Below are 23,477 nucleotides of genomic sequence, written 5' to 3'. Positions count from 1 at the left end.
CCACTTGTGAAAAAAGAGCAGATGGTCTCAGCTAGTTCCAAGTGTGTGGGAGATTAAGTCATGAAACACACATCAGGAAAGGGAGATTAAGGATCTCTGTTGGGTGACACAAGAGGGAATGAGCTAGTAAGCAGAGCTGTGGATTTCTGCTGGCACAGCCTCTTTGTGCTGTGGGATAGAGGAAGCGTGACAGTGTTAGTGGAGGAGACCTGTGGTTCCCATTCCTTTGTTAACCATTGCCATGAAGTTGGTACTCTGGTGGGATTTGGTTTAAAGGTGCAACTGGTGGTGCAGGGAGCAAACAGCCAGAGGATCTCCATCATCACAAATGGACCTATAACTTTGCAGGGCTTTTTTTTTTTTCCCTTCCTAATCTACAGGTTGACCTATGTAAGGAGTGCTCTGATGAGGACGTAACATTTTAGTGGTTCTGACCCCCTAAAACACTTGGCCAAGCTCTGGGTCTTTTTATGGTGCGCATGGTCCAGAAATACTGCTCTTGCCCAAAAAGCTGTGGAGGTTCCTCAGCTGTCAGCTGACCTCTTCTGCCAGTGCGCATCACAGGTGGACTCGCATCCTCAGCTTGTGGCCTGACGTAACAGACGTACGCAGAGAAATAAGGCTGCCATTTATGCTCCTGTGTGGGATCTCATGACCCCTGGAACGGAGGTGCAGCTCAGGAGGATGACTCTAAAGCCTAAAAGGGACAGACTCCTCTCTGGATTTTTCACATGTACCTGCTGACTTCCTTGTCCCTTTTGGTTGATGGGCACACTGCATCCCCTCAGCATATCTGATATTTCCACTTGAAGCCTGCATGTCGCTTTGAATCGTAGAATCACAGAATGGCTTGGGTTGGAAAAGACCTTAAATATCTATGATACTATTTTCTAGTTCCAACCCCCTTGCCTTCCCAGCCCCATCCAGCCTGGCCTTGAACACTTCCAGAGATGGGCCATCCACAGCTTCTCTGGGCAGTCTGTCTCATTACACTCACAGTGAAGAATTTCTTCCCAATACCTAGTCTAGATCTACCCTCTTTCAGTTCAAAGCCATTGTCCTGTGACGTATCCTTACATTCCCTTGTAAGAAGTCCCTCTTCAGATTTATTGTAGGCCCCCTTTAGGTTCTGGAAGCTGCTGTAAGGTCTCTTGGAAGCCTTCTCTTCTCCAGGCTGAACAACCCCAACTCTCTCAGCCTATCTCCATAGGAGAGGTGCTCCAGCCCTCTGATCGTCTTTGTGTCCTCCTCTAGACTCACTCTAACAAGTCAAATATGACTTTTCATCAACCAACACCCTCAAGTCTTTCTCCTCAGGGCTGCTCTCAATCCAGTCTTTGCCCAGCCTGTGTTTGTGCTTGGGGTTGTCCCAACCTATGTGCAGGACCTTGCGCTTGGCCATCTTGAACGTGATCAGGTTTGTGCTGGCCCACCTCTCAAACCTGTCCAGATCCCTCTGGATAGCATCCCTGCCCTCCAGTGTGTTGTCTGCACCACACAACTTGGTGTCATCAGCAGCCTTGCTGAAGGCTAACTTAATCCCACTGTTCATGCTGCCAACAAAGATGTTGAACATTGGTGGTCCCAACACTGACCCCTGAGGGATACCACTGAGCACTGGTCTCCACTTGGACACAGGGCAACTCTCAAGAGTGTGACCAGCCAATCACATCTTTGCTTAAAGGTCTTCAAGAATGGACCTAGTGGCAATCGGGCACAAACCCCACCAGCACCCAGAAACATTTACAGAAGGGTTTTGTCCTGTTCGCAGTAGGGAACAACTGCATAGCTGCCTTTGAATTTGAAGGCTTTCCATTCCTGTTTTGACAAATGTAAACCACCTGCTATTTACCGAATTGAGGCTGTGCCTGTGTCTGCCACCATGGTTCAGAGGTTTGCATCTCAAAGAACCTTTGGTTCGTTTTGGGTCTATCTGGAGCGGAGAAAGTCTGGGCAGCTGAACTCATTCCAAAGCAGTTCATCAATCCGTAATGTTTTCAAGAAAGTTTTATTTCGCCGCTGTGTCTACTAAAGAGTTTAAGGCTGCCCTGGCAGAGGATCAAAACCTGTGTTATTTGGTACTGCACTGACTTCATAAAGCTTTGCAGCATGGACTCAATTAAGTCTGAAAAATCAAGAAGGTGTGTCTTTCTGGTCTTTACATTAAACACATACTGTATCTCAAGAATTCTGCAGTTGAACATGTGCCATGTTTTAAAGCCAGTATATTTGAAAGCCAACAAAGAAATATACTATGCTAAATATCATATATCTCCTGGAAACAACCTCAGTTACAATTCTATCTTCTCCTGCCATGAGAGATGCTAGTAAGTACTTCCAGTAAAAGAGCGTGTAAAGGTGGATCCTAAAAGCAAGGGCAAAGGATTGTAGAATATTATTATTTATCATTGAGTAACATTGCAAACCTCTCCATCTTCATTTCATTGGAACCCTGGCTGAGTGCTGAAAGGCATAATAAAAACAATCAGTATATTCTCATTTTTCTGTGTGAAAAGATGAAGTCATGGCATATGGTCAGCTCACCAGTGCTGTTAATAATAAACCACAGATAATTAAGCACTGATTTATTCCTCTACGTAAGTGAAACAAATTGCTTTAACGGCTTTTGCTGAGGACCATCTAGTCAAATGGATTATGTATAGGAAGTTCAAACTAAAAATTATTAGAGATCATATTTCAGTGTGGTGGAGGTTTATGGTAGAAACAATTAGAAACCTAACAGAATGTGTCCTGTATTCTCTTTGATGGAAAATCAGATATTAATCTGGGGAGAAGTCTAATTCTCAACACAGCTGCTCCCCTTGCTCTGCTGCACCAGATTTAAGCTGGATGAAAATGGAAACATGTTTAAAAAATTGATCATAGCTTATAATGGCAATAATCACCTTGAAATTGGTTGTTACTATAGTTAATGAACAGAGTATTAGAGCATAAAACGCCCGCAGATTCCCTCAGGCTATTAACTAACAAGCTGGTTGTTAACTGCTGGTCAGATAGCGTCTTTATTTGGTAACTGTCTTTCAAAAGCATGGAGCAGATCCTGGGAAGCTGGGAGATGAAGTGGGATGGGGTAGTGACAGGGACAGAGTGGGACCTTAGGTTACCTCCATTGCGAGACACCCCTTCAGCGGTATATGTAGTCCAGTTCCTCCATCGTTACCTATGCATGTGAAAGCTATGCCACTGGCTGTGAGCTTCCGCCAGTATTCCGTAGCGAGGGAAGATTTTTCCCCAGGATGAGGCAGGGCAGCATGTGGTGGCATATTGCGTGTCTCACACAGGCTCTTTGCAAGCACACGCTTGGCTGTTCTGAACCGAGAGAGGTCTTCCCTTTTCAGAAATGTGTTCTGGTATTTTGCACTCTCACTGGTAGTACTATGGCTTTGTGGCAACAGAAAGGATGACACCAAGTTTCAAACCCCAAATAGGATGAAGAAAGGGAATTAATTCCAGTCTTCGCCCCTAAGCACATTCAGCCAAGAGTGCAGTCTTTACGCAAAAGCAAGTTCCAGCTTTTTTAAGCTTTTGCTGCCTCTGTGGTTATATTGGTTTTGTCCATTTTGCTTTTGGGTTTTGCCCATCAGATATCTTTCTACACTTGGAGGTAGAATCATGTATTAACATGATACCTGATAAGCTGGCTTGTGAGCCGATCAGGTGGCTTGTGGCTTGAAGAGGTCACAAAGCCGCAAGTCTTTTTTTTTCCTTCAAAGGCCGCAGATCTTCCAGTTGTCTGAATTGAAATCCTCTTTCAGTTCTGTGGTATCTGTGATATCACACAGTGCAGTTTCTCCAGGAGGCCAGCAGATTCAACAGCATTATTTCAGACTTTGAAGCTGCATGTGTCAGATAGATAGCCTCATCTTGCAGAGGGACACCATCACTGCTCAGGTATCTCCTGTTAAAGCTCAGCCAGGTCATGACACGATGCTTGGCAATTTCTCACTGGTCTTTGAGTTTGAAACTTTGTAGGAAGAAGTTCTTCGCTATGAGGGTGATGCGGCCGTCGCACAGGGTGCCCAGAGAAGCTGTGTCTGCCCCATCCCTGGCAGTGTTCAAGGCCAGGTTGGACAGGGTTTGGAGCAACCTGCTCTGGTGTGAGGTGTCCCTGCCCATGGCAGGGAGGTTGGAACTGGAAGAGCTTTAAGGTCCCTTCCAACCCAAATTATTCCATGATTCTATGATTCTGTGTATGATCACAAAAATCACAGGAATGCTTCAGTTTATCATACAGAGCTCTGCATAATCTATATTCCCTTTTTGTATTGATTACATAGTCCCTTACAAAATCCAGTCTGACATGGAGATACTGCTTTAATTTAGATGCATGTTGCTTTCTGAGCTGTGAAGTAGTAAGGGGCTAATAAAATGATATCACTGGAATTGCCTTTGCAAACCTAAAGATTTGGTTTTGCCCTCTGGGGTTTTCAGGTGTTCATAAATTTATGGTTTACCAGTCAAAGCTGTGCTATCTTTGGAAAACTTAATGTCACAGAGCATTTATGACTAACTTGGTGTCTTGGTCCCAAGAGTCTGAAGTAATAGGAGCAAATTTCACTATTGCACGTGCTACATTTAAGTATTTCTTCTTTCAGCACTGTTGGGGCCCTTATTCCTAAAGAAATAGCTCTTTAGTTGAAATTTGCGGCAGCAAATTTTTTCCCATGACATGTGACGTGTCCTCGACATTAAAAACGCATATGGAAAAAAGTGGGTGATTTTTGATTAAATTTCTGAGTATTTGATAGGAAAGGTTAAAACAAAACATTTTTTCTTGACTAATACCTGGGTTATAGCACTAGAGAGGTTTGTTGTGCAGACCACCACAAGCTTTTTATGGGACTTAAAAGCAGTTTATATCATGCTACAGCTTCAAATATAATTACGCTAGCTCAGAAAATGCTTTGCAGACATAAAATTCCATGTGTCAGCCTATAGGTTCGATGTCTTAGGTGCAAGAAGGACAGGCTGCTTCAGCAAGGCATTTCAACCCTGTGCTCTGAAAGCTGACTCATTTCCAGGTTGCAAATACTCCGTGGTCTGTTGTGACCTTTTAAACTTTCCTAATCAAATTGAAGAGAGGCAACTTGCTGAATATAATCTCTGTAGAGTGGAAGACTTAAAATAGCATCTTTTTTTCCCCCTTGTTTTTACAATATTTTGGCAGAAGTTATTATAACTTAATTTTCTGTGGCAGCGTCAACCACTCTTTTCTCCTCATTTACAGGCTCCCTCCTCCTGCAGCGCCTGGCAGCTCACCCAAAGCTCCACAGAAGTGGAAATCTGGACCCCATGGCTTGGGGGACTGGTGAGGTTTTCCAACTTGGCCTCACAGCACCCAGTTATGGACAAGCTAATAGCACAGGCTGCTGCAGGGAAGCTGGGAGCAGGGACCAGGCAGTCGCTGCCCCACCATGGTGTAGTCCTTGAGCAGGACCATGGGGCAGCAGTGAATGCTGAGCAAACACTGGTAGCAGACAGATGGGGACAAAGCCAAGGTGAGAGGTATAGTCAGCCTATCCTTTAGGAGCAAGGTAGTTGGGAATCCCAGGTGAGACCCATCAGGGCAATTAAGGGCTCATTAGTGCCCTCAGGAGCCTGGCAGCATTATAAGTGTTTTCCTTGGTCCCCTTGAGGGAGTTGCTTTGTAAGAAGAGATCTGTTTTTTTGAAGATAAGGAGGAGTTTTATAGGTATGTTGAAGGTAGCTCTAAAGGGGGCCTACAAGAAATCTGAGAGTGTCTTTAATAAGAGCATGTAGTGGGGGTGGCTTAAGCTGAAAGAGGGGAGATTTAGATTAGACATTAGGTAAAAATTCTTCATTATGAGGGTGGTGGAAAACTGCTGCAGGTTGTCCAGAAAATCTGTTGCTGCCTCATCCCTGGAAGTGTCCACAGTGAGGTTGGATGAAGCAACCTGGTCTTGGATGAACCAAGGAAGGTGTCCTTGTCTGTTGTGGGGGAGTTGGAACCAGATGATCTTTAAGGTTCATCTAACTCAGACCATTCTGTTATTCTATGCAGGAGAACCTGTTTCTAGGCAATAATTAGATTTTGATGTTATGTTGTCATTAATAGTATCATTTGAGGAAGGTGAGAACAGTATTTCTACCTCTAGGTGTTCTGTTGTGATAGATCGTGTGTGTGGAGAAGTGAAGGTTGGACTGTGCAATTGCTGTGGATGAAAGTAGGACTGTGACCTTCCACCTCTGCTCTGGGTGTCCTCTTTGGGCTGTAAAATTAGTGGTAACTCTGTCTTCTTTATACCTGGCTTTTACTTTAGCAGCGGAAATGTCTGTGTTAAGCGAAATGGTGTGGTTTTTTTGAAGTCTGGGTTTTCTTGGCTCAATGAGATAAAAATTAAACCCATTCAAATTCACTTCAGCTTGTACTGAAGGGTTTTTTCTTTCTTTTTTTTTTTCCTTAGTTTTCATTCAGCTGCCAAATGAAAAATAAATGATTCACACAGTGCTACCTGACAGTTTGCTAGAGAAATAGTCTCCTGAAAAATGTACAAGCTTCTTTTGTAAAAGATCTGTGGTTTCCTCTATGCAAGACTAAAAGCTTCATCCAGAATTGAATGAAACCTGTAGAAGGTTTGCAAAAATTTAATAGGCTTTATCCCAAATCCTGTAATGTTTTCTCTGTAGGTATGGCTACTCAACGCTACCTAATGAGCTCACTGGGCTGATCTAAATTCCATTGAAAGTATAATGATGCTGTTAAAATGTGAACAGGATTTTCTGTTACTGTATGATAAACTACCTGAAACTTTGTAACTAAATGGGTTATTCTGTTTCTGCTGGGTTGTGCTTGATGTGCTCTACTTTGCTGTTAGAGCAAAACAAGTGTGCTATCACAAGTGAAATTGTGGGTGAAGAGCAAGGCTTTTGGGGCTTTGGTTTGTTTTCCTCTTTGTTTAAGACCATTGTTGTTAACGTTGAACAGAGCTGTTGCAGTTAAAGTTGTTTGAGAACTGTGTCCAGCAGCCAAAGAGCAGAAAAACAATCTTCTCTGATGGAGGATACTTACCAAATCTCCATCAAAACCGAAGTGGAAGCCTGTCTAAGCCAGCTGATTTTTCTGATTATCCTATTTTGACCCAGAGAACAAAACAAGAACATGAAGCAGCTACCAAAACAAAACCCAAAAGCCAAACAAACACATACGGAAAAGTACTTTCAGGGTTGAATTTTACTTCCAGTATTAATTTTGAGCAAAAACTCCCTCTGCTAATAGTTTTATTTCAGTAAGGTTGTAACCAAAGTATACTTTGGTGTGAATGAGGTGAGTTGATCTTGCCTCTAACCAGCCTGCAGATAAACTTGATTTTGGTATAGCCCCCCAACCCTGAAGGTAAGTACCGTAGAGGGATTTTTCCGGTGATGGTGAAAGCTCAAGAAATACCTTTTGTTTCTATTGCCTCTTTTACTATAACTGTGAAGAAAACTATTTGCAATCTAGCAGTTATTACATCTTCTCTTCCCCACAAGTGTAATGAACTGGCATTTTACTGCTTAGCTCTGTTTCCTCAACTAATGGTCTGCAAGGAGTTATTTTCCTGAAAGGTTACTGAAACCTAGAGAGAGAAAAAAACAGACTTGAGCAACTGTATTTACCGATTTGCTTCAGCACTGTAAAGGTGTTGCCCTTAGTTACATTATTAAGGAAGCAGGTTTCTGGGAAGAACTGGTAGCATAAGAAATTACATCATGGGCCAGAAAGGAAATTTAGGAATTGGAGTAGAGACACCAGGGGCTACAGCTGGTGGGATGAAGATATGAAAGCTGGGATAAATTTAAGTTTCTCTAAGCTACACAGAGTAGGGTTGGGAGAGAAAAAGACAAAAAAGCAGCTTGATGTGAACGTTATTTCCAGAACCAGCTTTTCCCCCATGAAGTTTAAAACTTTCTTGATTCTGTGTGAAATGAATCTTAACTACAGTGGAAGAATGGTAGGCCTGTGCCAGATTTTTCTGAACCTCTGAAGAGATGCTCAGGGTGAGGCTTTTGGAGGTCAGTTAGATAACAAAATAAGGACAGGACTTCCAAAAGGGAAAAGAATAGACTTTTACATAAACTTCAGCATGTAGTAAGCTCGCTTTAGCCAAACAGAGGTGACAAGCAGTTGTTGGTTTCTTCTTTGGCCTTTACTGCAATAGTTCTGCATTCTGGCTTAGACAAAAGCCTAATTCCCCCTTCAGCTCTGTTTTGGGAAAACAAGAAATTGAATGAAATCCCAATGTTGAGTCCTATTGCACATTTTCTGTTCAAGAACCCTGATGTTAGCAGTGCTCTTTTCAAGCTGCTTTGTGAGTATTTTTCTTCCCCAGTCACTTTCTTCTTTTTCTTGGGTCTGTTTCCAGCTGAGCTCCAGTGTGTTTTCACTGGAGTTTTTGGCCAAGTACCACTCATACTTACTCAGCCCTCACAGTAGCAGCGCTTAACTCCCACTTCTTGTGTTGCCCATTGTACAGTATGTGGCCTATCCATATGTTCTCTTAAGAGACCTACCTCTGTGTCTGTTCATCCAAGCAGTGTGTCGTAATTCAGTATACACCATTGAGTGGTTGTTGCTGATGGTAGCAAAGCAAACCGGTTGTGTGTGTTTTTGTGTGTAAGTACAGACTTTATTAAAGCTAGCTGCTTTAGAAAGCCTGCAGATTCATATTATATTAAACTCTTACAGTAACTGGTCTCCTGGAACAGTACATTTGTTCTTGTAATGGGGTTCAGATTTGCACTTTATATTAAAGTTCTGCTTGTAAATAGTTTATAAAAAGTTAATTATTAAGAAGTGCCACAGGTATAAACAGCTTGGCCTGAAGCAAAGGCTCTACACAGATCTCCAAGGACTAAGTAACTATTTGTTTAGATATACTTCACACTTGGGTGGCTTACCTTTGTGTTTTGGAGTTACTCACATTCTACCCCTCTTAACAGAAGTGGCATGCTGCTCTATTGCCATAAGGAAAAAATTGGTCCAGGTAGACAGCAGAAATGGAAAACATCTTACATATTAAAAAAAAATTATTTATTACTTCCGTTAATTGTATTATCAAGTGAAACTAAACTCTGCGCTTAACTAATCTTGACCTTCTCACCCAGTTTTTGTATCTGTTAATTCAACATCACATTTCATCTGGCTCGAATTTGGCATGTTGTGCACATTGTAGTGGTTGAACACCTTTATGGAGATGGACTTTTGGGGGCCATTAAGAGAGGAAACCTGCTCAGCAGATCTGCTTGTTGAAGTGTGCTTCTTCCCTGTGCGTTGTCAGTGCTCCATGGATTTGGAAGGGGGGACTCTTCATGTAAGAAGTCAGAAGCAGCTGCCGCAGGTTATGTATCTGCACCTTGCTTGGTCCAGGACTGGACATGGAGACCAGCAAATGCTAGTGTAGCTCATGCACTTAGTGTAATAATGTGTTCGGCTGACAAGTGGGGAAGTTTCACTATTCCCTCAGACAGTAATTGTCTTCAATCTCCATGTTTTAAAGTCTTAACTAATGAGCCCTAAGATGGACTTCTCCCCAACCTCATTAACTAATTAAACAATTCAAAATAAAGAGTTATTCAGGCTGCAAAATATTGCTGAGAGGGCCTTTAGTGCAAACATTAGCATTTCTGCAGAATCCATAACCATTAGAAAACAGAAGCATGATGCCCCAGACAGTCCTGTCTTTATCATTTCAATATGCTCTGCTATTGCACATTAGCACTTCTTATACAGCTCCTCTCCCAAGTGTGCAGGTCTCTGTGCCCCCCTGGACATCACGTATTGCTGCTTGCGTCTGTGCTTTTCTCAGTGTCTGGTTCTGCAGTGAGGAGTGTGGGAAAAGCAGCAGTAGCATCACTGGAGGAGTCTTGTTGATTTGCTGCAGTTTTTCTGCAGCTTGTTTACAAGTAAGTGATGCTTGAGATTTTTGAATGGGAATTGTTGTTGCTCCTCTCACTTGCACAAAGAGTAGGAAACTACTTTGAGTAAGAACATTGCATACTTCTCTCTCAGAGCAAAACAGCTTGTTGTAGACTGAAAAGCAACTAGAGAGAGAGGGTGAGGAAATCACAACATGAATAAAATATTGCTATTTTCAGGAGAAAACTTGAGGGAAGGGAATGTATTTTTGGGGAGGTTGTCCGACAGAGCGTGTTATGTTGCGTATCGTTTCCTAGACTCTGCTGAATATCTGACAGCACAGAGAACATAGTTGAAGGTACTAACGGTACACAGTGTTTTGCCAGTGTCGTAGGGAGGAACCGATTCAAATCTTTCAGATAGACTAAATACAAAGCGAAGTTAACACACAAGTACTGTGGTTTTTACCCTCCTGAGACCTGGCGAAAGCTCTTCAGTAATTTTTTCAGTTGGTGCCAAACACCACTGAAGAATAATCCTGAGTGATTTAGATGAGTTTGGATCAGGTAAGACCAAAGTTTGAACAATTGACATGGATAGATAAACATGAAAAAAATGAGCTGAGTTGTGAAACATCAAACTGTGGGAGTTGTCACAATTTGCTTTGTTCAGACTGACTCCATCGTTGGAAAACTGCCACTATCCAGCATCCTTGGGGAGCACAAGTTTAAGGCAACATTCAAGAAGTGGTCACTTACAGCACTGAAATGGTTGTCTTAAGGGAGGTACATCATGCTTCGCAGTAATGTCTGTGGATCTGCGCCTGCTCTTGCTTGTTAGGACTGCTGAAAACATGGGCCAGCCCTGCTCCTCATTAGAGGCAAGAATGAAACAGATCCTGATTTGATCAGTGGGGCGAGGGAAGGAGATCTGGTCTGTCCCAGCCCCCTGCCTACACAGACCTGCACAGATGCTCTTCCTCTGCCTTGTCCTTTCCTGCACACATGCCTGGCAGTGCCTGTAGGAGTTGCAGCCCGGCTGTGGCCGTTTTCCTACCAGTTACTGTTTCAACACAACCTGTTTTGGGGGGTTTTTAATTTATCTTAAAGCTACAGGGCTGAAATCATAAGCTTCAAACAATAGGTCACTTTTTATTTATGTGCACTTTACGAGCGTGCTATTATAGGATGTAATAGCTCTTTGGATGTTAACTTTTTATTTATGCTTAGCTTTGATGTAGCCATATGCAAAACATTGGAAATGCAGTTGGGGAAACAGAAAGGGCGAGTGAAAAATAGCTGTAAGCCTAAGCTAGGCTCTTGGATATAAAATGCCATTTTAAGGAGCAGTAATTGTTGTAGATGTTCTCCCTGTTGAAGGGTCTCTAGAGAAATTGTGAACAAAATTAGTGCACCCGAATGTGCCACCATTCCTGTAATTCAGTGATCATAACTATTTTTCATGAAAGTGGAACTTGGAGTTTGTCACATCAAAGCACTTTTTAGGAAGGAAAGTGGATTTTCGGTACTTTTCACTGTTTTTGTCACCGTATTTTCTTCATTGGAAATCTACATGAAATACTGACCAAGGGGAAATGGCTTTAAGCTGAAAGAGGGCAGAGCTAGAATAGGTATTAGGAAGAAATTCTTCACTGTGAGACATTGGAACAGGTTGCCCAGAGAAGCCCCATCCCTGGCAGTGTTCAAGGCCAGGTTGGACGGGGCTTGGAGCAACTTGCTCTAGTGGACCATGGCAGGAGGGTTGAACCGGGTGATCTTTGTGGCCCATTCCAACCCAAACCATTCTGTGGTTCTCTGATTAGACTGTCCAGTGCCACTAAATGATCGTAACTAAGAAAAGAATGATCATACTGAGTCAGACCCACGGGTTCATGTAATCGTGCATTCACTGTTGGGCATTGGCAGACAATTATGGAGTATAAGAAGCCAATATACATCTTGAACTGCGAATCCCACACAAAGTCAATTCAGACTGCACAGAACTCACAGCTTTGTTTTGAGCAAATATATCTTTTAAAAACAGTATTATTGTTAAAGGGAGATACTAAGAAGTATGTTGAGGGCAGCAGATCACAAAGGTTGTCATATTACCAGAGTCAACACCACAGCTGGGGTCAGATTTTTAGTGCTGTAAATCCTAGTGGTTCTTCCACTGGAGACAGCGATGTTGATCCGCTTGGGTCAAGGATGTAGCCTGTAACTTTTATGCCTTTAAAGTTTATCTACGTTTTACGTTGCTCCTTGGTGGATATTATCGTGGTGTTTTTGTAATTATACAGATCTTTAGGGTAGGCTCCCATCTGATAAGCCTTTGTAACAGGTTTTGAACTCTGTGTTCCCCTGTAGCTGTTCTCGTGGGGCAATAAAGTCCATGCATACTAATGAACAATGGGGGGACATAAACCCTCAAGAAGAAAATAAATTATTCTTTTGTATTGTTCTTTGAACTCTGTCTCAACTTCTCATCCGTTTACTCATAGCAAAGACTGTGTGTGCAGTGAAACCTATATGCTGCCTTACAGTCTGTACCCCCATCTGGGCAATGTGATGGGGAAAGTTTCAGTCTTCCAGACTGCCAGATCATTTCACTGTGATGTTCACAGTGCCCCTTACTCCCCAGCCACAGACTGTCAAGTAGAACTCATTTTCCATGAATAGAGAGCTCAGAAGATTAGAGGGGCATCAAAACCAGTGGTGGAAGAGGCTTACTGAAAACCACCTTCTCTTCTTGCAGATGCATGGCTGTACCATACTGTGATTTTTATTTTTTCCATCCTTTGTCTAGGTAGTTTCAGAAAGACTCAATCAATAGCGCTCAGCCATTTCCCTGGGGAGATTATTCCACAGTCAGATATACCCACTTTTGCTAAATGTTTCCAGATAGCCATTTCTTCTCCACCACACACACTTCCCCCACCCTCCCTGTGCTCAGTTTCATCCTATCAATTCTGGTTATACTTCCTTGAGCGAGCTGATTCAAAATCTTTTCCATTCATGGGGGAAAAACCCTCTCTTTTTCGGGAGGAAGAATCAAAGGCTTAAGATGAAACTTCTCCATTTCCATTGTCTAAAGAAATTCCTTTCTTGCCCTCCCTTCTCTGGCAAGTGTTAATAGCTGGAGGTGCTTCACACAAACACCCTGAATAATCTGCTGATTATTATAAGTATTATATTCTACTATAGCATTAAATAGTTATGGAATAATGTTGAGTACAGCCTGGAAGGTACTGTAATATGGCTTCACCTTATCCTTTTGCCAGGTTAAGTTCAATCTCTCAACCCTGCAACAGAAGCCCTTGGATACCAGCTCTATTTCATTGGTCAGTGATTATTGTTTTGTGGGTCTTTTTCTTGAGAGCACTCTAGCAAATGCACTTGAGTCTCTGTACAACATGACTGTGAACTCAATTGTACCCCTTCTTCAAAACCCAGAGAGGTTTGTCCTGTGCCAGGGACAGTTTGCTGTGCTGGGTGACAATTGTTTTTCTGAAGACAGATATTTCAGTCTAAGATTAATGGAGCTGGCTAAGCACTGAAATGCACTGAGAAGGCAACTATGATTCAGACTTGGGTTGTAGCTGAAGGTGATTGGATGCTGTAATTTTTGTTCACTTCTGTAAGCAACCGCAATTTAATAAATCTGCTGCTGTCCTTGAAGTTGAATGAAGTCTCCTGAAGCAGGAGGTGCTTGGTCTCATACCGATGCCTGTCTCATTTAAAGTTGGTTTTAATTCTTTATTCATTAGACTGATATCAGAGTATCTGGAAAGGAATGATTCTGTGATTCAGAAGGGTTTAGCTCTGTTCTGTAGTGCTGTATCTGGCCTTCTGTGTGATGTGTTGCACAGGCACAACTTCAAGCTGAAGATAAAAACAGTGTGTACTTACCTTTTTCCCTTCCACATGATGTCTAAGCATCATGACCACCTAGGTGAAGAGCTGCTTTGGGAAAGCACTAGGGGGATGGAGAACAACAGGGTACATGTAGCTGTTGGGCAAAAATGTGGTGGTGTTTTCCTGACTCATTTGAGCACAAGCATTACCCTGAAAGCAGTTGTCTAGGGCCGATAAGCACATGAGCAAGACATGCCATACTGGCCAGTGTCATCTATCCCCTGCTCATCCTTGATGTCTCCTGTGCTAACCTTTGCCAGCTAGCTCTGCATGGATGTCCTCCAGCCCTGGCACTCCTAAAGGCCTGCTGCTGGCTCCCTGAGGTGGGGCTGTGTGCTCAGATACCACAGTCTGGGACTGGGCTGTGCAGGTAACATTACCATTTTCTCAGTTGCTTTGAGCATCTGGCTTCAGCTTGACCTGGCTATAGCATAGTCTCTGGGATTAGGAAGTTTTGCAGACTCCAGGTGCTGGAAGCTTTGAAGGTTCTGGCTAGGAAACGAAGGGTTTGGGTATCTTCGAGGTGGTGCAGCAGCTGTGCAGTGGCTTTCTGAGAGTCATTGTGCGAATAAATCATACAAATGGAGTAGATTAAGTGATCAGGTTTTAGGTGCAACTCCCTGCGAGTAGGTGTTGTGCTTTGACTAAACAGCGGTAAGGGATCACTTCCACCTTTTTGCGCCATACGAGCTCTACTTTTTTTAGAGGGTGATTTGAACCTCCCAGTTCTGACTTTACTCAGACTGTACTGACAAGAGTATTGAGGTCTTTCTTTTATTCTCTTCTAGTTTGGCTCTGCTTTCTCCTTGCTGTGGTTTTCCCGTATAATGTCAGTCAGTAGAAATGATCTTCCAGAGGAAGACTGTGTCCTAGAAGATACACTTTCTATATTTAATCATCCTTGGAGCTTTTATTTTGCTAAGGGACTAAAGTGACAGCATTTAGAGAATAATTATATGAAACACCATGTGTGAGCAAAGTGTGAAATGTCTCCAGTACCAACCAAAGCTATAGATATTTTTATTAAATATTAATGCCATGCATTTATAAAGGGTTTGCCAAGCAGATGTTAAGCTGGTCTTTGTGGTAATTTAATTGAGCAAGGAACATTTCCTGCCATTTTTATCAATGTCAGGCTTTACATGACATTTTAAACTAAAAATATAAAATGGAGAGAAAGAGAGAGAGAAATAATTAATAATCAGTTTCCATTCATGACTATCTGTTAATATTTCCCTTCAGAGGATTTAGTGTTTCTCCTGAATGTTTTTCTTGGAGGCCGATACGAATCTGAGCTAACTTAGACTCTGTGCAAATTCTTCCACAGGGCCTCTGTCTGGAGTCTGGCCCACTCCTGCTAATGCAATACTTACTTTTCTATTTGTAAAAAGATGATGATGGTGATAATAAAAGCAAACCTTAAATTATTCTGAAAGCTCTGGCTATGTGGGGCTCTGAAAATATCTGTGGATAGAGCCCTTCTTTCCTCCTCAGAGCATTTTTCAGTGCTTAAATGTCACAGCGGGATCTTCCTGTACAAAAATTATAGATTGATTAAACTTACTGACATTATGCCTCTGCAAAGTGCAATGTCTTAACAAGATTTAGCGTCATAAAGCATTTGATTATATACAAGTCATCGAGCAAAAATAAATAAGAAAAATAATAAAACAAAAAGGCAATTGAAATGTCTGTAGGTCAGGTGCAACATAATGATCCCATTCATGAAATATGACGGAAGGCCCCCTCCTCACACGTATGACATTATTTACATGGAAAAAGTGCGGTCACACTTCTACCTTGTGTGTGTTGTTTCAAATTTATGAAACTCTGTATTTTTTATCCCCAGACGTAAGTGGGCTCGTCTCGGTTATGGTCCCCAGAGACAATGTCTGCCCCCTGGCCTGTGGGCAGGTGATCGCTGTGCTGAAGGTGACCAGCTCTAGCTCCAACAGAAAAAGGAAAATATAGATCATCATAAATCAAAGCATGGTAAGGCTGGGATGAAATGAAAAATCACCAGCTTGGTTTGTGGGTTTAACCTGCCTGCTTATAATGGCACAAGCTTCCCATCAGCTCTGGGAACTTCTGTAGGCACTTCTGAAATAGGTTACATATGTGCTGAAGCCCCAGAATTATGCTCTTCACCCACTCCACTCTATACTCTGCCCCTGCCACAAAGGAGGTATGGCAGATTCTATCGATTCACTGAATGCATCTGAGAGGGTCCTGCTTAAGGCAAAGAAGGTGTGTGTACAGGCTGGCTATGGGATATTGAAGATTTGGGTCCACTGCTTTGTGTGGACATGCGCATGTTTGCCTACAAGGAGGGAAAATGGAGAGGGGAATGCCATTTTGCAGTCTACTTGCATGCAGCTACTTACCACTGATGCAGGAATGCAGCATATGTTGACTGCCAATACCATGCTTAATAAGATCTGTACCAAACCCAGATGTTGTATAGGAGGCTCAGTGTGTTACGCATGCAGCACAAAAACACGGAGTTTCCCATATTTCTTGTAGAATAAACCCAAAACGTCGTTTTCTTGCGGTACATATGCTCAGAGATAAAATACTGGTTTTCTTCCAGTGCTGTATGCAAGAGAGTTTATTTTACATGCTCTGAATGGTGTTTTCAGTGAATTGTCCCACTAGATGGATTTGAAATCAGTATGACTGGTTGACAGGATGAGAAAGCTATTTATCAGTGTTGGAAGCAGGCCTGAGGGCTGATCAAACTATTTCTGTATTATTATTTTGAAAGAAGGCTTAATACTTATTTGATGTTGCTTGCTGTCCACTTACCTATTTTTCCACTCAATTGACAAGTCAGCAGAGTGCTGAGCAATATGACTGACAGACATGAAAATAATGATGAAACGCTGCCCAAATACCCAGGGTTCTGGTAAGTAGCAATTGACAGAATTATTCCCCGAACTCTGCAATGAGCTTTGAGTTCTTTCCATCGTTCCTGGCATCTTTCCAGCTTCTTTCATGCTTATTTAGTACCACTTGGCCATATTCATTGCAATGTCTGCAAAAAACAGCTCTCCAAGAGGCTGTGACACAATGGGAATGTTTTGTATTCTGTAGGAGTCTAATGCCATAAAGAAACACAAAACCAGGGAAGGGGCAGGCAGAGCTGCTGTGTTGCAGATATCTAGTCACCTTTTTGGAGGTCAAAGATTCATCTTGTAGTTTGGATCTTGGGTTTTGGAAGTAATCAGCAGATGTTTTCTCAGCAGGCTTCTGCCCAAGATCCTGGCTGTAAGTCATGTGCCTGGTGCTGAATCAGCACCCTTGAATCCGTGATGTAGCTTAAATGGGCTTAAAACCCCCAAAAGTTTCAGGAAAGTGGTTCATCAGTGTCACTTCTAACCTCCCCATTTTACAAGCACCTAGAACTGGAGGTTCTGCTGTCTCTGAAGCTGAGCTCCTCATTTTATCAGTCGTGTCAGTAGCAGGTAGAATTCCACACTTTACACTTCACATGGCTTGTCACTTTTCTTTTGAGGTTTTCCTGTCTGAGTGAAAATGGCTTTGAGTATGCAACACTTTCTGGGTTTTGATGCAAAAATTGGAGGACTGGGGATTCATGGGCAGGAAGTAAAAACAGGAAAACCTTTGATGTTTGACTTCCTTTACCCCATGTCTTCTTTTTATGAACTATGACAAACTCCTGGTTTTTCAGGAAACAAGCCATCTGCATCTTGCTTGACCTTGTCATTCATTGTATAAGGAGGAGTTCTCACTGTATAAAAAGGAGTTTGGGCCCTGTGTCCAGCCATCAGCGTCCCTTCAGGTATGGCTTCCCAGAAGGATGAAAGCTAGTATCAGTTGAATTTTGTGTGTTTTTTCTGATAGGGAAACATATGGTGCATTTCACTGCTCAGAGTTTATATTCCCCATACGATGGGCACACAGCTCCCATTAACTTTAATGAGACTTACATGCACAAGGGGGGCATATAGGCCACATCATGAAGCTCTGGGTTTTTATTGTTTTGTGTTACAAGCTGTGATAAATTAATATGTATCTGTACTGCTTGCTTCAGTTTGCCAGCTCCAGTGTATTTTGCCATAGTCATTTTGATTGTTAACTATACTGTACATTTTGCTTAGGAGGCAGTCTGGTGGTGAAGACAGGCCAAGCTGCTTGGCCAGAGACTTGAATCTGACTCAGAAAATGAAGCGAGGTGTTGAAAAGTACTCAGAGGACACTGTGTGCAATCCAAAAGACTGTGCACTGTGGAAATTGGAGGGGACAGATCAGCAGTTGGTATTTCTTGCCCAGGTTCATGACTTGTGCTTTGTTTCTGAGCAAAGTATATTGCTGAGATCCTACTTTTCAACAAATCCTGAAGGGTTAAACTCTAAACCAAGGTATCTGTCAAGATTATTGCTCTGTGGAGCACATATATACACTACTGGGGATTTGACAGTGTGCTCCTAGCTTATGATAGGTCAGCTGTAGATCCAGCATCTCAAAATAAGGGTCCTAAACAATGAGTGTCTGTGCGAGGGAGGTTGGGCTGACAGTGCCTGAAACTTGCTTGGGTTCAAGAGACCTGACCAGGCATGGGGAATCCAGAGCCCAGGACTGGCAGTACAGGCTGGTGTCTGATTGCAATAGATAGCTGAGCCAGGTCTGTAAAACAAGCCTTTGCAAACACAAACAACAAGCTGCTTTAGGGTGTAGAATGCATGTAAACCAATGGTAAGTATGTATTACGTGTCCCATCGTTTGTAGTAATTTTATGAAGAATATATTTGTTCCAGCCTCTCAGAGCATTAGTCCAAGCAGTAATTCCTCATGCACATGAGCTCTGGACATCTGCATCTTGGTCCCAAGGCAGGATACAAAAGCCCAAACAGGATTTGCATTTCTGCTGCTATCTATGGTACAACCAGTGGTAAAGCTTTTATCTCTAAGGCCTGTACTTTTTTGGAGCAGAGGTAAAATACTAATTTCAGCAGCTTAAAAATGTAGAACCCTTAACACAGTTTATTAAAACACACGTTTAAAAGGAGCATCAAGCAAAGCCTAGAATCTGCCCTTTATTTTGGTAAGAAAATGGTAATAGGGACCACCACCCTTTTAAAACAAGTGCTATAGGGTAAACTACTTGACTGTCTTGACACCTTGTCTACTGATGGCTGTGTGTACATTTGGACAGATACATACTTTAGTATGAGTAACCTTCCCTTGAAGGTCCTGGTGAGATTTGTCATAGGTTTATGAATTTGCTTTTGGTAAAAGATGGTGGTGGGTTTGTTGTTTGGGGTTTTATTGTTTGTTTTTGTTGGGGTTTTTTTTACTTCTTGATCAGAAATGTGACTTTAAATCTCTTAAATTATGTTGTTTGACTACTGAAGTTTAAACAAGAGTTTAAGGCTGGAAATTGAAAGTTCAGTCAGATGAACACATGGCTTATGAATAAGGAGAGGTTGTCCAGCTCCAGGCTAAGACTGTGGTCTTTCACAGGGGAAAAACTGAGACTGAAATAAAACTGGAGGGTTAAAAAAGAATTGGGGAAAAGGTGAAGATCTCCTAGCCTGTGGAATGATTATTTCAACACATTTGTTTCAGTGGCCGTGAATATGCTCACTCATTGTTGAGGGATTTTGCTCAAGATCTGGTAGCCCAGATGAATGGGGTGTGTGTGATTTTTGCACAGATAGGGTCATATCCACTTTATACCTACAGAAGTCAAAGGTGTAAACTCTAGAGATGAAATCCATTTGTGTATTTGCTTTTCTTTTGCCAGAGTCCATACTGAAGTAGAAATTCTTGGCCACTGCAGTAGCAAGAAAGGAAAGAAATGCCAGGTTTTCTTGTCCTGACATGACTGCATGCTGTAACCTTCATTCTCCAGTTTAAATACTCCAAGATCATGAGAAACTTCAGTTTGAATGAACCACTTAACTCTGATACGATGAGAGAATGTGAGTGACCTTAATGTTATGGAAAGAGATGTCTGTGCTTAGTGCCAAATTTCCTGATTTGAAGGTTGCTTTCTTCTGCTATTGATGAGTTTTCTTTCTGAAGGTCTCAGTCTTCATCTCCTGGATAAGGATCAGACCGTCCAAAACTTGGGTGCCCCAGCCTGTCTCCTGCACAGCCATGTTTTTGGCAATGCTCAGTAGTTATTCAACTTGAAAGCTATTGCTCGGGAAAATAAAGGATCCTGTTAAGCTGGGCAAGGAAAAGAGGATGGCTGAAGCAGTGACCTGCCTTCTGATGAGGCTCATCCTTATTACAGTGTGCTACTGCAAGGGGAGATGTGAGGCCAAGGTGTTTGCAGGTAGCACACTTCTGAGCGGAGTGATTAAGCCCTGGCAAGAGACCAAAGAGCTGCTCTGGATCAATCAAAAAAAAAAAAACAAAACCAAACCCCACCTTTGGTGCTCATTACATTTTAATTGGGTGAATGTGCTTGGCGTAGGAAACAATTTTTGACATCTTTCTTTTTACTGTGATGCAGTTATCAAGGGGGACTTTGATTTTCAAGTAATACTGCGTTTTAATGGTGGAAGTCAGACATCTTCATGAGAGCAAACCAAACCAGTAATGGCTTGCTTCAAAACTCCTCTGAGGTAAAATAGTGGATCTTTGGGGGGTTTTGGGTTTGTACATGGGACTAATTGAAAATGTTGAATTTGCAGCACTGTTGAATCAGCTGGTATTACTCAGCTTCAATCAAAACTTAGAGTTGGGCTGCACCAAAATACCGAGTGGAGCACGTAGTCTGTGGTCCTTTTGGATACTGAGTTGTTCTTTCAGAGCATGTTTCCTTCCAGTATTCAGTCTCGTCTCTGTAATGCTGGCAGCTGGAAACACATCAAAAATGGCAGGTGAAGTTGTCGTGTAACCGCCTCATTTTGGTGATTTAAAACTTCAGGAAAAATGCCAAGTATTGAAAACTTCCTTCCTGGTAAGAGTCCTGTGAGTTGGCAACCCTACCGATCCAGATTTTCTTCTCTTCCCCCCTCACCCAGTCCTGTCAAGGGAAGTTTCTACCTGCTGAAATATCTTGTTTTGCCCAAAACTGCCTCTTCTGTTAAGAGGAGTGATCTACCATTGCCTCCATTTGCATGAAAATCATCATGCTCCTAGGGAGAGTGTCTTCTAAAATCAAGAATGGCAAAATCTTGACAGCTGAGTGACCTTTGTAGTCTGTCTGATGCCACACAAATGCCGAAATGTTCAGCCTTTTTGAAGTCCTGCATTTTCTTTGTAGCCACATGTCTGACTAAATCAAATATTAAGAAAACAAACTAACCACAGCCTGCTTATTTTCTCAAATAAATGCATCCAGATAAAGCTAACATCAGGGCATTTGTCTTGTGTCAGGAGGGGATAATGCTCTTGTGTATACTGCTTATAGACATGAGCATTTTGGGGTGGCATAGCTGCTTTTCTTGTATGTTGTCAAGTTAATTTGGCTGTAGCCAACTTTAGTAGCCTCTACTCTGTACAAGGGTGATAATACTGTGCCAGTAGCTAATGCTACTGAGCAATATTCTTTTATTTTGAAGGATAAAGGCCTGATTTGGGAAGCAGAAGTATAGTGTTAGCCCCAAGATTGATTTCTGTTCCTCATCCCCAGCTGCCCTACAAAGGTGACTTTGAGGCAGATTGTCGAGTTCTGTGAGTGCATCTATCTCCAGTTAACAATACCTTGGCTCTCAAGCCCCTGTGTTTTTCAGATACTATGAAATATGTTTGCCTGTTGAAAAATTTCTTTGTGTTGTGGTTTTGAGTGCTCTGTAATAGGCAAACCAACAACTTTCCATTTTCCTAGAACTACTCAGCTGCATCCTTTTGACATTATTTATTGAAGGCAGACACATTAACAGTTAACACTGGGTTTAATTTCACCCTCCCCCCAGCGAATGTTGATTCCAGCTCTTCTGATTTTGATGAAGGCTGGCTTTGCTGGCAGCCTGTGGCTGGCACAACTACAAAGCTGATTTCGGGAACCTTAGAGGTTTATTTAGATTCCTTAAATGTTTTGGCTTGATGGTATCGTGGGTATTTTGAAACTTTTGAAGCCTTTTCAATTCCTAACAGCACCAGGCAGGCAGACATAGAAACACACATTGACTAGGATGAGAGTGCCATCTTTCCTTTGTTCTTCAGGCTTGTAAGTATCCCCAAGTGGGCAACTCAGACCAAGCACAAAAAGGAATAATTATAGCAACTGGTTAATGGGGACCAGTTCTTCACTTCCCTCAGGAGAGGAGGGAAAAAGATGATGCTTTGTGTGCCTGCCTTAGTGCAGTTTGCGTTGGTGGAAGGAGTAGTGCAGATGTGAAATTTGGAGCCTGTGCTGTTGTGATCAGGTATGAGCACAAAAGCTGGCTTCTAGGGCTCAGCTTGCCTTGTGCCCTCAGGTAGCTCAGTGCTTTTCCTCTGTCACTGTGCTATGTGCTGTTTGGATTTGTACACACAAAAAATCTTGGCTCTTCTTTGCATGGGGCAGGGAAGTGCGTGTGAAGGAATGCTGGGAACTGGAGCGAGGGAAGAGTGTGTGGTGGCAGCACCCTTTGGCAAAATGTTTTAATTCTGCTCCACCTGCATGTTTGGTGCTGGAAAATCACATATGCAGGTGCTGCTTGGGCTGGGGAGAGGTAAGTTTTGAGTAACAGGGATGTTCTTATATCTAATGTTATAAAAGTGATCTTGAAACAACTGAGCAGGAACAGGCACAAACACTTAGGATTCATTTTATGCATCTGTATTTAGCTCCTAAAAATCTTCCAGTGATTTCTTATTAATGCAGTTATATTAAATGCCTAAGCTCCTGCAAGAGCAGTCAGGAAGAAGCAGTGATGCAGTTTTGGGCTATGAAACATGAGGTAGGTTGGGTTTTGCCTGCTCTGTCCTCATGTGCTCTAGTTCTTGCCCTCAGCCGCACCCCACACAAACTGTGATGTGCCTGGAATAAACCCCAGGCCTACAATAGCCACTTCTCCACACGTTTATCTGAAAAGGGACTAAATGAATGCAGTTAGCCTCCAAAACCTGGGCATTCACCCCTCCAGTTGTGTAGGATTTGGACCCATCCCTGGGGTATTCAAAGCCAGACTGGATGGGGTTTTAAGCAACCTAGTCTAGTGTAAGGTGTCCCTTGCCCATGGCAGGGTGTTGGAACTAGGTGAGCTTTAAGTTCCCTTCCAATCTAAGCTGTTCTATGATTCAGCCTGGAGAAGAGAAGACTGGGGAGGCCTTATTACAGCCTTTCAGTACTTAAAAGGGGCTTATAAGAAAGATGGGGAGAGACATTTTAGCAGGGCCTGTTGTGATAGGATACGGGGTGATGGTTTTAAACTAAAAGAGAGATTCAGACTGGATGTGAGGAAAAAAGTCTTTACAATGTGGATGATGAAATACTGGCACAGATTGCCCAGAGAGGTGATGGATGCACCATCCCTGGAAACATTCAAGGCCAGGCTGGATGTGGTTTTGGGCAACATGATCTATTTCAAGATGTTGCACTAGATGATCCTTTAAAGTCACTTCCAACCCAAACTGTTCTATGATCCCTGTGTGTCACTAGCTGATGCTGTAGCAGACTTTGCTTAGCAGTGTGTACTCAAACACCATTTGGTGCATGTTCTTCCCCCTTCAGCTCCGTCTTCTCCCTTTTGCTCTCTATTCTTCTACCATCTCTCAACTTCATA

The 23,477-nt window shown here is 42.5% G+C and overlaps 1 long non-coding RNA gene across 3 annotated transcripts; it reads left to right on the top strand.

Moving 5' to 3' along the window:
• The first annotated feature begins 5,666 nt into the window (after positions 1–5,666).
• LOC136015805 (uncharacterized) lies at positions 5,667–21,483 on the top strand. Of its 3 annotated transcripts, XR_010613359.1 has the most exons (7): positions 5,673–5,713; positions 6,138–6,265; positions 15,641–15,783; positions 16,621–16,696; positions 17,483–17,593; positions 19,559–19,736; positions 19,840–21,483. It is a non-coding gene; the product is annotated as an uncharacterized LOC136015805 (long non-coding RNA). The 3 variants fall into 3 exon arrangements; XR_010613360.1 differs by lacking the exon at positions 6,138–6,265 and having other exon boundaries at positions 5,667–5,713; positions 16,625–16,696; XR_010613358.1 differs by lacking the exon at positions 6,138–6,265 and having other exon boundaries at positions 5,667–5,713.
• The last annotated feature ends 1,994 nt before the right edge of the window (positions 21,484–23,477 follow it).

This window comes from Lathamus discolor, chromosome 5 (assembly GCF_037157495.1).
Source record: "Lathamus discolor isolate bLatDis1 chromosome 5, bLatDis1.hap1, whole genome shotgun sequence".
Taxonomy (NCBI): Eukaryota; Metazoa; Chordata; class Aves; order Psittaciformes; family Psittacidae; genus Lathamus; species Lathamus discolor.
Note: the sequence above shows the minus strand (reverse complement) of the source record. Positions and strands in the feature narration are given on the sequence as shown.